Source organism: Aethalodelphis obliquidens, unplaced genomic scaffold (assembly GCF_003676395.1).
Source record: "Aethalodelphis obliquidens isolate GAN/ISIS:26980383/991018 unplaced genomic scaffold, ASM367639v1 scaffold9, whole genome shotgun sequence".
In the NCBI taxonomy this organism is placed as follows: Eukaryota; Metazoa; Chordata; class Mammalia; order Artiodactyla; family Delphinidae; genus Aethalodelphis; species Aethalodelphis obliquidens.
The window spans coordinates 38,929,130-38,944,617 of record NW_020837953.1 but is presented as its reverse complement, the minus strand read 5'-3'; the positions used below and the strand labels follow the sequence as shown (position 1 = coordinate 38,944,617).

Here is a 15,488-nt window from a genome sequence, read left to right as displayed (position 1 = left end):
GGGGAGCTAGATGTGGACTCATCAATCAGCTTTTATATCCCCTGCCCTCCCCTCCCCCCCTCCCCGCCCCTCCCCCCCTCCCCGCCCCTCCCCGCCCCTGTGAATAATCACAGCAGACACCGATTAAGAGGACCGGGCCCCCTGGGCTTCTTTGTTTGAAGTCCTCCTGGTGAATTATGCAGGAGGCTGTGGGAGACGCAGAGCTGGGATTGCTTCATTATTGATGAGAGATGACGGGTCCTCTGCTGACAGCCTGCCTAAGAGATATGATTAGCTTGTAAAAAATTAATCGCTGTTCTCTGGGAGGACACAGATTCAAACCTCGAGGAGTGGTGTTATCTATCGATGTTCCCTAATTTCAGGGGACTTTGAAAATGTTCTAGCGCAACTTGGAAGAGACAATTAAATTCAATTAGCATCACACGTGCTGAAATGTCACTCCCTCCTGGGAGGCAGGCCCGGGGTGGTCCAGGAGGGACGGGCTGCAGGTGGACGTGTGGGGGTGTCTCTGGGAGCCTGGCCTGACTCTTTACCCCCTTGGGAGGCTCCTTCCGCCCTGTCCTCTCTCCAGGTGATCCATGTTCACCAATGGCTTCAATTTGCTACCTAGACTCCGATGACTCTCACGTCTATGGCTCCAGCCTGGACCTCTCCCCAGAGCTCCCATCCTGGATTCAGCTGCTTTCTCAACAACTCCTCTGGGATATCTCAAAGGCACCTCCAACTCAAAGGATTGCCCACCCATCCCCTATCCTCCCTACCTTCATACCTGTCTTCCCACAGGTCCTCTTTCTTAATGAAGGGTACCACCCTCAACCAAATCCATCACCATGACCTGTTGGTTTAACTCCCGAACATTTCTGGAATGCGCTCACTTCCCTCCACGTCCTGTGCCCACCACCCTAGCCTGCACCGCCTTCCTCTCTCACCTGGATGACATCAGTAGCCTCCTCACGGGTATCAGATACTTCTGGCCTCGTGCCTCATCCTCTCAGCCTCTCTGATTTCACCTGTGGTTGGAGTGGACGGTTCCTGTGGGATGTGATTCCCTCCCTCTGACATAGTCTGGTCTCAGGTGTGCACCATCGCTGTTCTCCCTGTCGGCCCCAGGGCTCCTCTGATGTTGCAGGGAGGGAGGGGCGGGTGCTGTGCTCATGCCCAGCTCGGAAGTGTGGGAACATTAGCACCCCTGATGGATGGTGTCCCCGCCTCCTATCTGAGGTGGGTGAGCAATTCTGGGAGGCCTTGCGCTCAGGAGGTCCCCACTGAATGGAGCCCCTGTGGCCGAGAGCAATGTCCCAACAAGCCCAGCCCTGCCTCATTCTTGGTTCATCCACCACTCCTGTTCCCAGAGATCGCTCCCCAGAAACTACCTGCCCCCAAGTCCTCGTCGTGGCTCTGCTCGCGAGGGATCCCACCTAAGACATCCTGCTTCCGCTCTGGCGCCCTCTACTCTGTTCTCCCCTGATCTTCACAGACACATCTGATCACGTCATCCTCCCCCTTAAATCCTCCAAGATTTCCCAGTACTCTCAGGATCAAAGAAAAACCCCAAGCGTGGTCCCCAAGAGCCCGAATCATCTGACTCCTCCTGCCCTGTCCCCCGTCATTTACCAGACCCTCGACCCTCGTGTTCACCATGACCGCCCTGCCACAGAGCCTTTGCCCACGCTGTGCCCGCTGCCTGGAGCCCTTTGCCCCGCCTCCTTTGATCTGTAGCTCATGTTCAGCCTTCAGCTCTCACCCAGTGGTGGTGTCTGCGAAGTTTCCCTGACCCTCTTGACGAGGTTAGACCTATTCTCTCATCAGGTCTCATAGCACCAGACCCCTCTCGTCTTATTGCTAATCAAGAGCTGTGCTTTCGCAAATTTCACTGTTTTTTCAGGGGTGATTTGATTAAAGTCTGCCTTCCCTGTTGGGAAGGGGTGTCGTGAAGACAGACTGTGTCCGGCAACTGTAGGGCCAGCACAGTAGCATGTCAGGAAGGAAGGAAAGACAGAGGGAAGGAGAAGGAGGGAGGGAGGAAAGGAAGGAAGGAAGGGAGGGCGGGAGGGAGTCAACCGTGAGCTGATTACAAATCTTTCTCTACACCCGACTTCACCGCTTCCCCAGTGCAAGCAGAGAAATCAAAGCTACCTAGCGAGGCCGCCATTAAACCCCAGTTTCTCCCAACATTACTCCCTTTACCCGCCCCCCGCCCCCCCATACACCCCTGGCTCCAGCCAGCCCAAGCTGCTTGCACATCTCCATTTGGTCCTCTCTGGGGAGCACCCGTTCGAACGTAAACTCCACGAGCCATAGAGACTCCTACACACAGCAAGCGTTCCGAGACTGTTTATTGACTGAATGGAGGACCTTCCACATACCACCACCACGCCCCACCCTGGCTCTGCCTACCTTGTCCCTGAAAAACTGTCTCCTGTGTGTCAGGTGCTCTGTGGGCCTATGCTGGGCACTCCCCACAGACCCTTCCTACTTTACAGATGAGGGAAGTTGGGGCTCAGATGTAAAGCCGTTTGTCCCAGGTCACACAGCTTGAGAATAGCAGAACGTGGATATCAACCCAGGCTTTTCACACCAGACTCACTGCCCAGGGTCCCTGCCTCCCATCACATCCAGTGTCCATATGCTCCCTGTTCCTGAAGGGCCAATTCAAATGCCGCCTCTTCCTGGAAGACTTCCACGATCACCATGTCCCTGGCCGTAACAAGTGTTTCCTACTCTGAAAAGCCACCAGAGCCTTTGTTTATTGGTTTTGATTTCGATTTTCTTTTAAGAGCTTTATTGAGGAATAATTTACATACCATTCAGTTCTCAGTGAATGACTCAACTCTCAAGCCTGTTTTTAAACCCTGACCTGACCTGTACTGATTTCTAGCTGTGGTCGTTATTCACACAACTCTCAGCTCCCTGCTGAAGATGGGACCAGGGCATCCCCATCTCTGGGCCCCCTGCTAGCAGGGCCTGCACCCTGTGGGTGCTGGGCATGGTGAGTGAGCCCACACCTCATCGTCGCCCCCTGGGGGAAGGGAACCTGAAAGAATGACGATGGCTGAGGTTTCACAGCAGCTGCTGGACGCCAGGCCCTGTGCTAGATATTCTACACGCATGATCTAGCCAAGTGCACAGGTCTCCACGAGGCGGGGTGCGTTACCCCCGTCTTACAGATAAGGACGCCAAAGCACAGAGAAAGTAAATAATGTGCCTAAGTCACATAGCAAGTAGCAGCGCTGGGACTCAAAGCCAAGGGTCCGGCTCCAGAGCCTGGCTTTTACCTAAAGTGCTCTGATGTTAGGCTGACCAACTGTTCTGGTTTTCCCAGGGCACAGGACATTCTGTTTCAAAAGTAGGACAGCCCCAGGCAAACTGGGACAAGTTGGTCATGCTCTACGATGCTTACACTTCTCATTCTAGTAAAGTCGGCTCTGAGCTCATAAGGAGATCTTTAGATGGCTGTATCCCCACTGCTCACTGGCCTCCGTGGCCACTGTCCAGGGCTCGTGGGAGATCATTCATGCCTCTCCTGGACCCCACCTGCCAGGTGAGGATTCCTGGGGGTGCTGGGTGTCAGGATCCAGGGGTAGAACCAGGAGAGCCGGCCTAGGAACTTGGACCCCCCCCCCCCTGCTGTCAGGGGCTTCAAGGGGCTTGGAATTCAGGACAAAGGAGGGCAGAGGAGCAGCTTGGAGGTTGAGGGGAGGCAAGTCTTCTGCTCATTGTCAGTGTGTTGAGTGGCCTCTGTTACAAGACACCTCACTTGCCCATCTGTTTAACGGGTAGGTCTCTGCTACACAGCCTCATGCTAAGGGCTTGAGAGTTTGCTAAGTGGGTCCAAATCCATTGTCTGATGGGCCCCACAGCAGCCTGAGGAGCTGGGAGGCCAGGAATGATGATCCCATTTGATCACCAACAAGACCAAGGCTCAGAGAGGCAAAGTAACTTGCCTGAGGTCACACAGCTTAAGAAGTAGCAGAACTAGGTTCACACCAAAGCCATCACACTCCAAATCTTCACCATCCTGCTCTATGTCAAGGGGAGGGCAGGCAGCAGAGGCCTTGACCAGGACTCCAGTCCGGACTGAGGAGCAGGTGGGGATCTTGTGGAGGTGTAAGGGCCCCTGTGGGGCCTTCCTGGGGCAGATCTCTCCCCCATATCCTCTGCTGTAGCTCCTCTCTGAAGGACCTAGATAATCTTAATTGTATCTGATGCACCTCTCCTGAGCTGTTTTACAGATGTGAAAATCTCCATCCAAATGGAAGACCATGAACACATAGCTCCCAGCCCTCCTGGAGCCTAAGGAGTGATGATGTTAACCCCTGTGACACCGCCCTGTTACCTCACCATCAACCAATCAGAGAACTGTGCACGATCCGATCACATCCCCTGTGAAACCCCCTCCACCTGGGCTTTAAAAAGTGCTGAAACCCTTTGGGCAGTTCAGGGTTTTGGGGGGCACGAGCCACCTGTTCTCCTTGCCGGGTGCTGCAATAAACATTTCTCTGCTCCAAACTCCAGCAGTTCAGTATTGTTTGGCCTCACTGTATGCTGGGCACACACACTGGCGTTCGGTAGTGGAGGACTAAGTCCTGCTCGGGATTTAAGATGATGGAACTGCTGTGAGGTCAGCCACGTGGCTGCACAGTGAGGCGAGGTCCCGAGAAAAGAGGGGACCTACCCAGTCACGTAGCTAAGCAGCAGCTGATATTCAAGTTCTCAAATGAATTGAACTGAGATTTATAGGAAAAGAGGACCCCCTCCCGCCGTGGGCTCCTGTCCCCTGAGTTTCCAGTCCTGCCACAGCCCCATCACACCTTTCATCTAGATCATAGTGTAGTCCCTGCTCCTTTTTCCCCAGGCCGCCACCCACCAGAAAGTTCCCTTCCTTCCTTGAACCCACACAGTCTCCTCTTAATGTCAATAATATTAGATACAGCTAGTATGTGTAGGGCATTCGCTGTGTGCCTGGCACTGGGCTATGCACTTCTGTATATTTTTTTAATAATTCTCACAACCATGGGGCTTCCCTGGTGGCGCAGTGGTTGAGAGTCCACCTGCCGATGCAGGGGACGCGGGTTCGTGCCCCGGTCCGGGAAGATCACACATGCCGCGGAGCGGCTGGGCCCGTGAGACATGGCCGCTGAGGCTGCGTGTCCGGAGCCTGTGCTCCGCAACAGGAGGGGCCGCAATAGTGAGAGGCCCACATACTAGAAAAATAAAAATAAAAATAAAATAATTCTCACAACCACCCCATGGTGGGTACTGACATACCCACACCTCCCACACACAGGTGAGACTGAGGCTTGAGCTGATCACTGGCCCACCCTCTCACTGCCGAGTTTCTTTACCCATCCTTGGGGCAAGAGGAGGCTGATTCAGTTGGTACAAGGTGGGAGCCAGGAATGTACATTTTTAGCAAGCACCCCAGGCAAGCATTGTGCTCCCCCATTCACAGCTGGGGAAACAGAGTCTTAGGGGAGGTAAGAAACTGTCCACGGTCACCCAGCTCACAAGCTGTAGAGCTGAGATTCAGATGCAAAGTCCAGGCTCCCTCGTAACTGAGTAGCAGGATACATGGTCCCCTCCGTCATACATGGTCAGAAGCCTGGGTTGCCCAGCTGGGAGGCCCAGGGTAGGAATCAGCCCTGCCCAGACCCAGGCTCAGGCCAGGGTCCCAGCACTCCGTCCTCCCAGAGGCTAGGGAGTCCCAAGACAAGGGACTGAGGTCCACCTCCAAGAGCAGCCTGCAAGCACAAAGCTTCATGTGCTAGAATTGGAGCAGCGCCATTCACCTGATTGAGGAGTTGCTACTATTGGCTGGGTTTTAGTGATGCTAGATTAGTAGCTACACCCCTACAGATCTGAGGTCGGGCCTGGAATTGACTGCATTAGCCGGGAACGGTTCCCAGAGCATCTTTGCCTCGGGGCTGGGGAAGGGGGAGTGAAGGGAAGGAGGCAGAAAAGACACAAAGGGTGGGTACAAATGGGAGCGTCTAAAAGGAATCCTTGGGCACTAAGACCTCCAGACTAAAGGAAACAGGACAGATTCACCACCCAGCACTTGACCTTGAGCCTACCTCCTCCCCCATGTGGACTAGGGGTGGCTAACAATCAGAAGGATACTCATCACCATGGCTAGCATTTTCTGAGCACTTAATAGATGCCAGGTCCTATTCCAAGTGCTTTCCATCTATTAACTAATTAATTTAATCCTCAGAATAGCTCTGTAAGGTAAGTACTTGTGACCGTTATAATACATGACCACAAATTCTTTGACATTCAGCCAATCGAGAGGCATGGGCTATGTCCCCCGCCGCATCCCCCTTGAGTCTGGGTGGGCTTGGAACTACTTCAACTAATAGAATACAGTGGAAAGTGAGGCCATGTGACTTTAAGAGCTAGATCAGCAAAGCCAAGGCAGCTTCTGCCTTGTTGGTGTGAATGTTCGTCTTGGAACCCTGAATATCCATGTCTGAAGTCTAACTACTCTGAGGCCACCATGCTGTGAGGGAGCTCAAGCTATTAACACAGGGAGAGGCCACGTGGTGCAAGCTATTAACACAGGGAGAGGCCACGTGGCGCTCGGGTCAGCAGTCCCAGAGGAGTCCAGCCCCAGCCACTCACGTCTGAGAACACAGAGACTAGCCATCCCCTCTCTGCCCTATCTAAATTCCTGACCTAAGAAACCATTAGCATAATAAAATGGTGGGTATTCTATGCCATGGAATTTGGAGGTGGTTTGTTACACAACAGTAGACAATCAGAAGCATATTATTATCATCTCTGTTTCCTAGTTGAGGAAACTGATGTACCACAGGTAAGTGACAGAAATAAGATTCAGCCCAAGGCAGTCTGGTCCCAGTGTCCGTGTGCTTAAAAACCCTCAATAAATGGGAGCTGTTGTAATTGCTATGGTCGTTATTCCTATTATTTCTCTGGCCTAATCCCTAAGCCATGTTGACTCCAAAAACTCACTTTAGCAGCCAGAGATAATTAAAAGTAATTGTAAAAGTAATTGTAAAAGTAATTGTATTCTCTACTGAAGTCTCTCAAAGTATATTCAAGGTGATCCCAAAATTTAGTCCCCAACCTTATTAAGAACCCTTTTGGTCTCCCACTTGGCTTCTCCTCAAATCTATTTCCCCACATGGACCCACCTCCTCCACTCCACCCCTCGACATCTTATTTCCCAGCAAGAAAGAATTCTTCCTCTTTAGAAAAGGGGCCCAGGGGGCACCAGGCTGACAGTTATAGGGTTCTCCCCTGTAAGCAGGGGACGTGTGCACAGTTTGGTAATGTTTCCGCCTCCCACTTGAGTCATTTTTGTCCTGCCCCACGGTGATCATTTCAAACAGTCTGATAATATCACAAGTTTCCCAGAACCTCCTGGTGGGTTGAAGAAACCCCAATATTCCAGGAAGGCAGTGGTTTTGTCGAGAGCCAGCCTCTCATCTGGATGTCCCCATAGACACATCTAATTCAAGGTCTAACACTGAAGCTCCCTTCTACCTCCTACCAGCGAGCCCTGGGTTCAAATCCCTGCCCAATGCTGTCTGGCCATGTCATCTTGTACCTCAGTTTCCTTATCTGTAAAATAGGGATAATAATAGTACTTACCACCATAGACCAGTGTCTTCCATGTGTTCAGTATTCATTAAATCACAGCTTTAAAATGGCATGTAACTGACACACAGTAAATGCTCAATAAGTCTTTTTTTTTTTTTTTTTTTTTGCTGTACGCCGGCCTCTCACTGTTGTGGCCTCTCCCGTTGCAGAGCACAGGCTCCGGACGCGCAGGCTCAGCGGCCATGGCTCACGGGCCCAGCCGCTCCGCAGCATGTGGGATCTTCCCGGACCGGGGCACGAACCCGCGTCCCCTGCATCGGCAGGCGGACTCTCAACCACTGCGCCACCAGGGAAGCCCCTCAATAAGTCTTAGTCGTTAAACAAAGTCAGCAATGATTTCTTATTCTCTTAGCTCCCAGAGTTGTAGGGGGAAGTTAACATTGTATAGCTCTGGTAAGACTTCAGCAGAAAATGGCGTCCTCCCTCACTGCTGGTAGACGTGTAAATTGGCACCAACTTTCTGGAGGACAAATTTGCCCGTGTAAAATGCTACAGATCATTTACTTTGTTTACTGTCTGTTACCTACTACTGCCTTGGCCTGCTTTTTCGCGGCTATGACTCCAGTGTCTGGGGTAGGGCTGGGCGTGTCACAGGCTCTCGGTGTGTCTTGAATGAAAGAATTAATTAATTAATAGGCCAAAATAATCCAGGATTTCTTTTGTTTAATTTTTAATCGAAGTATAGTTGGTTTACAATGTTGTGTTAGTTTCAGGTGTACTGCAAAGTGATTCAGTTACATATATATTCTTTTTCAGATTCTTTTCCCTTATAGGTATTACAAGGTATCGAATATAGTTCCCTGTGCTATACAGTAAGTCCTTGTAGTGTGTATCTGTTAATGTCAAATTCCTAATTTATCCCTCCCCACTTCCCCTGACGCAGGATTTCTACTCCTAAGAAGCAATGCCAAACTTGTCAGCAAAAGCGTTCTGTGCAAAATATTTCACGAGCACTGTTTACAGTGGTAAAAAAAAAGAAACAGCATGACATCTCTTGATCAAGGTAGATGAAATAAATGACAATGCAGCCAAGAAGCACTGCCATCGGAAAGGATAATGCGGGCTGTCCTCACTGATACGAATGAGAGAGCAAATAGCAAAATAGAATGTTTCATTTGATTTAATTTGTGTAAAACTGGGCAGGGGAAGGGGCAGATGAGAAAGTCTGGAATGGTGGCCTCCTCTTCTGGCTGCTGAGAGCCCAGGGGATTGTTTTTCTTTCTGAATTGTTTGGATTTTTAGAGGGAAGATGGCAGCACCTACCCGTCACCAACATCATGGAAGACAGAGGGAGGGAAACCACTTTCATTATTGCTACAGCGACAATAACCGTAAAGTGAAAGATGATAACAATCGTGTCAGTTACCATGTATTGAGTGCTCCCTCTGTGCCCGGTTGAATGTGTTACATTTAATTCTCACCAGACCCCCTACTGGGTGGTGCAACCGCAGATACCAATTCAGTCGGTAGTCATTTGCACCATCACTAATGTCAAGCACCAACCTGTGTGTGTGTCTACTATGGGTTTCATGCCCATAGATATATATGAAATGACATGTATGTGTTATGTGATCATTATAACTACCTATGAGGTTGATGACTGTCATTATCCCCATTTTATGGATGAGGAAGTTGAGGCACAGAGAGGTTCAGCAACTTGCTCAAGGTCACCAAGCTAATAAGCGGCAAAGATAAAAATCGAACCCGAGTGTTCTGGAGAAACATGACTCCAAAGCCAGCCTGAATCTCAGGTTTAGGAAGCATAAACTGATGCCAGGGTCACACTGTGGCAAAGCCATGACCAGCCAGACCAGCTGCCTTGGGGGCCTCTTTGTGCCTCTGTTTCCCTGGCTGCCTCTCCCTCCCCTCCAGACAGTGCTCAGCCTGATTAACGCTTGGGAACTGCTAAGTGCCCTGTTTGCCAGGTGTTTCTAGATCACAGACATTTTTCTTCTTTCCTTCTGAAACTCTCCAGCCGAGCAAGCACTTCCCAGGCGAGAAACTATATTAACTCTATTTTATTACTGTAATTTATGTTAACTATATTTTATTACTTACTCTAGTTTTATTTTCTTGATGCTTTGACATCTTGGGGGCCTTGCTGACGGGAGAGAGACAGGTCCTCCCAGGGCAAGCTGATTCCTAGAGATAGCAAAGAGTCCCCTTCTTCAAGTGAGCTTTTCACATGCAAACCAACCAATCCAAGCTGTACCCCCCAGCCACCTCCTTCATGGAGCCTCACAGGTTACCGCCTGCCCCAATCACCCAGTGCCAGGTACCAGGCAATGAGAGGCATTCCTTACAGCCCAAAGTCCACTGAAATTATTCAAACTGGTCAACCCTACAGCTGCATAGCCCGCCTCACCCACCCCTTCCTGCAAAGACCACAACAAAGACTCTTGTCCATGTTTTCACCTTGCCCTTTCTGCCTCCTGACTGGCCCTGGTGCTTCCCTGTGTGGCCCTGAAGGGTATGCCCCCCTCTTCTGGAGAGCTATCTTTTCAATGGCAGGCATCTCCTGATCTGTTGGTCTCACCACACCTGAAAAAAAATAAAACCTACATTTAAAACAAATATCCCAGCCCACCTTAGGGAAGAGATGGCCTCCTCGAAGAGACACTGACAATATCCTGGATCTCTTGCTAGGGGCCCCTCCCTCACACCTCCAAAGCCCCCTTCTGCGTGGCATAAACCCTCAGACTCAGTTCTCTCTATCTCTGCCTCAGTGAGAGAAGTTTCACATGATAGTTGTTAAAAGTGGAGGTTCAAGGCCCAACTCTACCATTTCCAGGCTGCATATACCTGGGCCAGTTAGTTAACCTCTCTGTGCCTCAGTTTCTCCATCTGCAAAATAGGAAAACAATTCCAACCTCACATATTTCTTCATCGCTGCCTGTTACCTCCAAGAAGCATCAAAGGTAAGCAATAATGGTTAGTACCTATTACAAGGACCCTGTGAGGTAGGCATCAGCATCCCCATTCTGCATACAAACAAAACCACAGTTCTGAGAGACGTATGTCTTCCCCCAGGTCAGGTGGAGAAAAACAAGTAGAGACACAAGACAAGCCCATTTCATTGTACCTCTTTTCCCCCATTAACAGGGCTGGGACTATGGCGGGGCAGGTGGGACAGCCAGGATGCAAAACTTAGGGAGGCGCTCACTCCCAGTTTTGGGCACTTGAGAGTGAGTGCCTGCTTACGTTTTAGACCCCAGATGCCTCACCCTAATCCCAGCCAGGCCCATCAAACACACACTCCAAGGCTGCTTTCCTGTCCCAACACCATCCCCAACATGGGTCCGGGGTCCTAGTCTTAATCAAACCACAGGGAAAGAAGTGGTCTCCTGGTGACATCCTCTTCACATACATGAAGAGCTAAGGCTAGGTTTGCTCTGTGTGTGCGTGTGTGCGTGCGTGTGTGTGTGTTAGGGGGATGGGGTCTCAGTATTTCCTGGGCCAAGGGAGTGTGGCGGAGTCAGGGGTGTGGGGTGATGCGGACCAGGATGGATCCCCCCTCACAGTTGTCAGCCCAGAACTCCACCAAGGATAAGGAGGTGCAGGTTCCAAGGGAGAGTGTTCCATGCTTTTCCCCATTTCAAGGCTGGGAAGAGTCCCTGATAATAAGTCACCATCTGCTCCTGGCTTACGTACGTAACCCTAATAAAATAGCAGCCTCCGTGGTCCAGTCTCACAGCAACGTCACGACCAAAGCAACCCAGGCCAGCAACCAAAGAGTAACTTCAAAATAATTCAAGTCCTTTGTTTATATTTTCCATAAGCATGTTACATACATACACCACGGCAGCAACTCTGAACTTCTCCTTTACCAGCGTCCTTACCCCCAGAGGGATTCCTGGGACCTCTTTTCTCCCCACGCCTCCCATGCCCTCTCCCTGAACTGCTGGCCCTTCTCCCTCCCCCTTCCTTCTCATTCCACATCACAAAAGCCCAAGGAGTTGGTCTGGCCACTGCGGAGCCCACCTCAGGGGTGGGGATCATGAAGACCTGAACAGGCACAGCCAGAAGACCCTGATGGACTGCAAGCAAGCAGCACTCAATCGTTTCTGCCTTGCCACACAGATATGGCCTCTTTATATCTTCACAGTAGACCGGCTCCCTCTGCCGCTCCCTCACCTCTGTAAAGGGCAACACCAACCTCCCTTCTGCTTGGGCCCAAACCCCCGGGACTCAGTTCATCTCTTTCCCCACCTCCTACATGCAATCCATCAGGACATGCAGTGCTGTGCCTCCAGATACAGCCTGACTTTTGTCCACCCGTTGCCTCCTCCGCTGTTCCTATCAGTTAGCACAAGAGCCTGGTCCCCCTGCCTCTATTGTTCCCCACGGGTGGAGTCCGGCTCCCCACAGCAGCCCTAACAATCTCTTATCAATGCAATTCAGAGCGTGTCATTCCTCTGTTCAAACGTGCTGAGGCTCTACGTGTCCCCAGAGTAAACTCCAAACCCTTCACCATGGTCTCCAAGGCTTCCCGTGATGGGGCTCCCGCTGGCTCCCTCTCATTCAACTTTCAGCTTGAACGTTACTTCCTCCAAGACCCCCTTCTGATAAGTCTTTCTGAAGGTGATGCTCCCCTGCCTCAGGACCCCTCTCAACCTTTCACACATCACCCTGGTTTGTGGTCTTCATATACCTGCTTACTGATATTGTCTTATTTCATTATTTATCTCCCATTCGCTTTTCTCCCAATTAGTGAGTGAGTTCCATTGTGAGCCCCTCCTCATTAAATGCTGCCACCCCCATGCCTGATGCCTTGTCTGGTTCTTAATAGATGCTCAATAAATACTTGTTGAGCTAATACATGGAAACACAAATGAATGACCTGGGAAAACGCATTTGCATTCCTTTGGCTGCAATAACAGGAAACAGACTCATCCTGGTTTTAACTATATGGAATTTCCTATTTCACATAATGGAAACTAGAGGCTGGGTGGATTCCAGGTATAATTTGATCGTGGATCTGGCTCCATTCCTCTATGGTTGCGTCAGCCCAGCTCTTCCCCAAGTGTGGGATTTATCCTCAGACTGGCTTCTCTCATTGGCATGCGATGGCTGCCCATGGCAACAGGAACAAGAGGCTTACCTATTCCCACCCAGTAGAAGAAAGAGAAAGAGAATCAATCCAATGTCCCCAAAATGAGATGTTTCCGGCAGTCTGCCTGGGCCACTGTCACATGGTGATTGGCCTAAGCCTGGACTCCTAACCAGTCACTGGAAACCATGGCTGTGTCTGATGACTCTAATGAGGATCACCCATGCCTAGCTCCGGGGATGGGGTCTGCTTCCCCTATTGAAATGGGCTTCAGCAGGGAGAGGTGAATGCTTGAACAAAACAGGAGTGTCCTTAGGAAGGAGAAATGGTGAATGAGGTTGGGAAGGCAGCCACACAAGTTCTACTACAGCCTTAACATCCCCATGTTTCACATGAGGGAGCATCTGCCCAGAGAGGTTAGGTTATGTGCCTAAGATCATAAACTCATGTATGGGGAAACCTGGACTTAAACCCAGACCTCTCTGACCCCAAGGTTCTTAGTAACCAAACTCTAAGCTCTCCCAGACTGCTTAGATTCCAGGATAGGGGTGTGACCATTGTTTTTCACTCTCCAGAACACAGAGAAGAGGCAGGACCCCTCTAGTGATACAACAGCACTGGGACCCCTGACTCAGGATCCCCCAGCGTGCTTCTGCTTGGACGAGTGGGGTCCTCCTTCATCCTCCCAGGAGCTCTAAGTCCTCCCCGTCCCAGGAGGTCTGGGCTAGGTCCCCAGACTCAGGAGCATTTACAGTCAGCCCAGGCCTAGGAATGTCTCATCTCCATGTTCCTAAGCTGCAGTCCTCCCTAGGCGGGATTCATCTCTGGGACTTACCTCCCTCCATCCCACCCCCTGCGTCCCCCAGACTGTCATCCCTTCAAGGTAGGAACAGTCGAAATCTTCTTCAGCTTCTCTATTCACCACACTCCTCCTCACACTTTCTGCTCCAGCCCTGTTCCTTTTCGCCTCCACAATTTTGCACAAGCTGTTCCCTTGTCTTGAAGGACCATATCCCTGATCTACTGCCCTCTCCCAAACCTTCACCTCTCCTTCAGCATCCCTCACTTCTTAGTTCATGACCTTGGCAAGTTACCTCCCTCTGCTTTTGTTTTCTCATCTGAGAAGCAAAAGGAACAATGGAATTGTTGTGGAAATTAAATGAGAAAATGTATGTAGAGTGTTTAGAACACGTAGTAAGTGCTCATGGAGCTTGTGTTATGATTTTTACTATCCATATTATCCTTCAGGTCTGAGTTTAAACATTACTTCCTCCCTCTCTGACTATCTCTGCCAGGTCAGAGTTACTTGCCCTGAACTGTGCCCTCATGTGTCCTGTTTAGGATAAGAACCCATCATTTGTAACACAAAAGTAGCTATTTTCTGTGCAAAAGCTTTGAAGTTTCAAGAGGTCCCATTTGTTTATTTTTGTTTTTATTTCCATTTCTCTAGGAGGTGGGTCAAAAAGGATCTTGCTGTGATTTATGTCATAGAGTGTTCTGCCTATGTCTTCCTCTAAGAGTTTGATAGTTTCTGGCCTTACATTTAGGTCTTTAATCCATTTTGAGCTTATTTTTCTGTATGGTGTTAGGGAGTGATCTAATCTCATACTTTTACACGTACCTGTCCAGTTTTCCCAGCACCACTTATTGAAGAGGCTGTCCTTTCTCCACTGTACATTTCTGCCTCCTTTATCAAAGATAAGGTGACCATATGTGCGTGGGTTTATCTCTGGGCTTTCTATCCTGTTCCATTGACCTATCTTTCTGTTTTTGTGCCAGTACCATACTGCCTTGATTACTGTAGCTTTGTAGTATAGTCTGAAGTCAGGGAGCCTGATTCCTCCAGCTCCATTTTTCGTTTTCAAGATTGCTTTGGCTATTTGGGGTCTTTTGTGTTTCCATAGAAATTGAGAAAATTTTTGTTCTAGTTCTGTGAAAAATGCCAGTGGTAATTTGATAGGGATTGCACAGCAAAGGAAACCATAAACAAGACCAAAAGACAGCCCTCAGAATGGGAGAAAATATTTGCAAATGAAACAACTGACAAAGGATTAATCTCCAAAATTTATAAGCAGCTCAATAACAAAAAAACAAACAACCAAATCAAAAATGGGCAGAAGACCTAACTAGACATTTCTCCAAAGAAGATACACAGATTGCCAACAAACACATGAAAGGATGCTCAACATCATTAATCATTAGAGAAATGCAAATCAAAACTACAATGAGATATCATCTCACACCGGTCAGAATGGCCATCATCAAAAAATCTAGAAACAATAAATGCTGGAGAGGGTGTGGAGAAAAGGGAACTCTCTTGCACTGCTGGTGGGAATGTGAATTGGTACAGCCACTATGGAGAACAGTATGGAGGTTACTTAAAAAACTACAAATAGAACTACCATATGACCTAGCAATCCCACTACTGAGCATATACCCTGAGAAAACCATAATTCAAAAAGAGTCATGTACCAAAATGTTCATTGCAGCTCTATTTACAATAGCCTGGAGATGGAAACAACCTAAGTGTCCATCATCGGATGAATAGTTAAAGAAGATGTGGCACATATATATATACAATGGAATATTACTCAGCCATAAAAAGAAATGAAATTGAGTTATTTGTAATGAGGTGGATGGACCTAGAGTCTGTCATACAGAGTGAAGTAAGTCAGAAAGACAAATACCATATGCTAACACGTATATCTGGAATTTAAGGGAAAAAAATGTCATGAAGAACCTAGGGGTAAGACAGGAATAAAGACACAGACCTACTAGAGAATGGACTTGAGGATATGGGGAGGGGGAAGGGTAA

At 49.4% G+C, this 15,488-nt stretch overlaps 1 long non-coding RNA gene across 4 annotated transcripts in view; it reads right to left on the bottom strand.

Moving 5' to 3' along the window:
* Positions 1 to 15,488, bottom strand: part of LOC113622130 (uncharacterized) — a 62,194-nt gene that overhangs the window by 19,036 nt on the left and 27,670 nt on the right. For 2 of the 4 annotated variants that reach the window (XR_003433410.1, XR_003433411.1), the window contains exon 5: positions 9,682 to 9,765. The exons of the other annotated variants lie outside the window; for them this stretch is intronic. This is a non-coding gene — a long non-coding RNA (uncharacterized LOC113622130). The remainder of the gene's footprint in view (positions 1 to 9,681; positions 9,766 to 15,488) is intronic. 4 annotated transcript variants of the gene reach the window in all.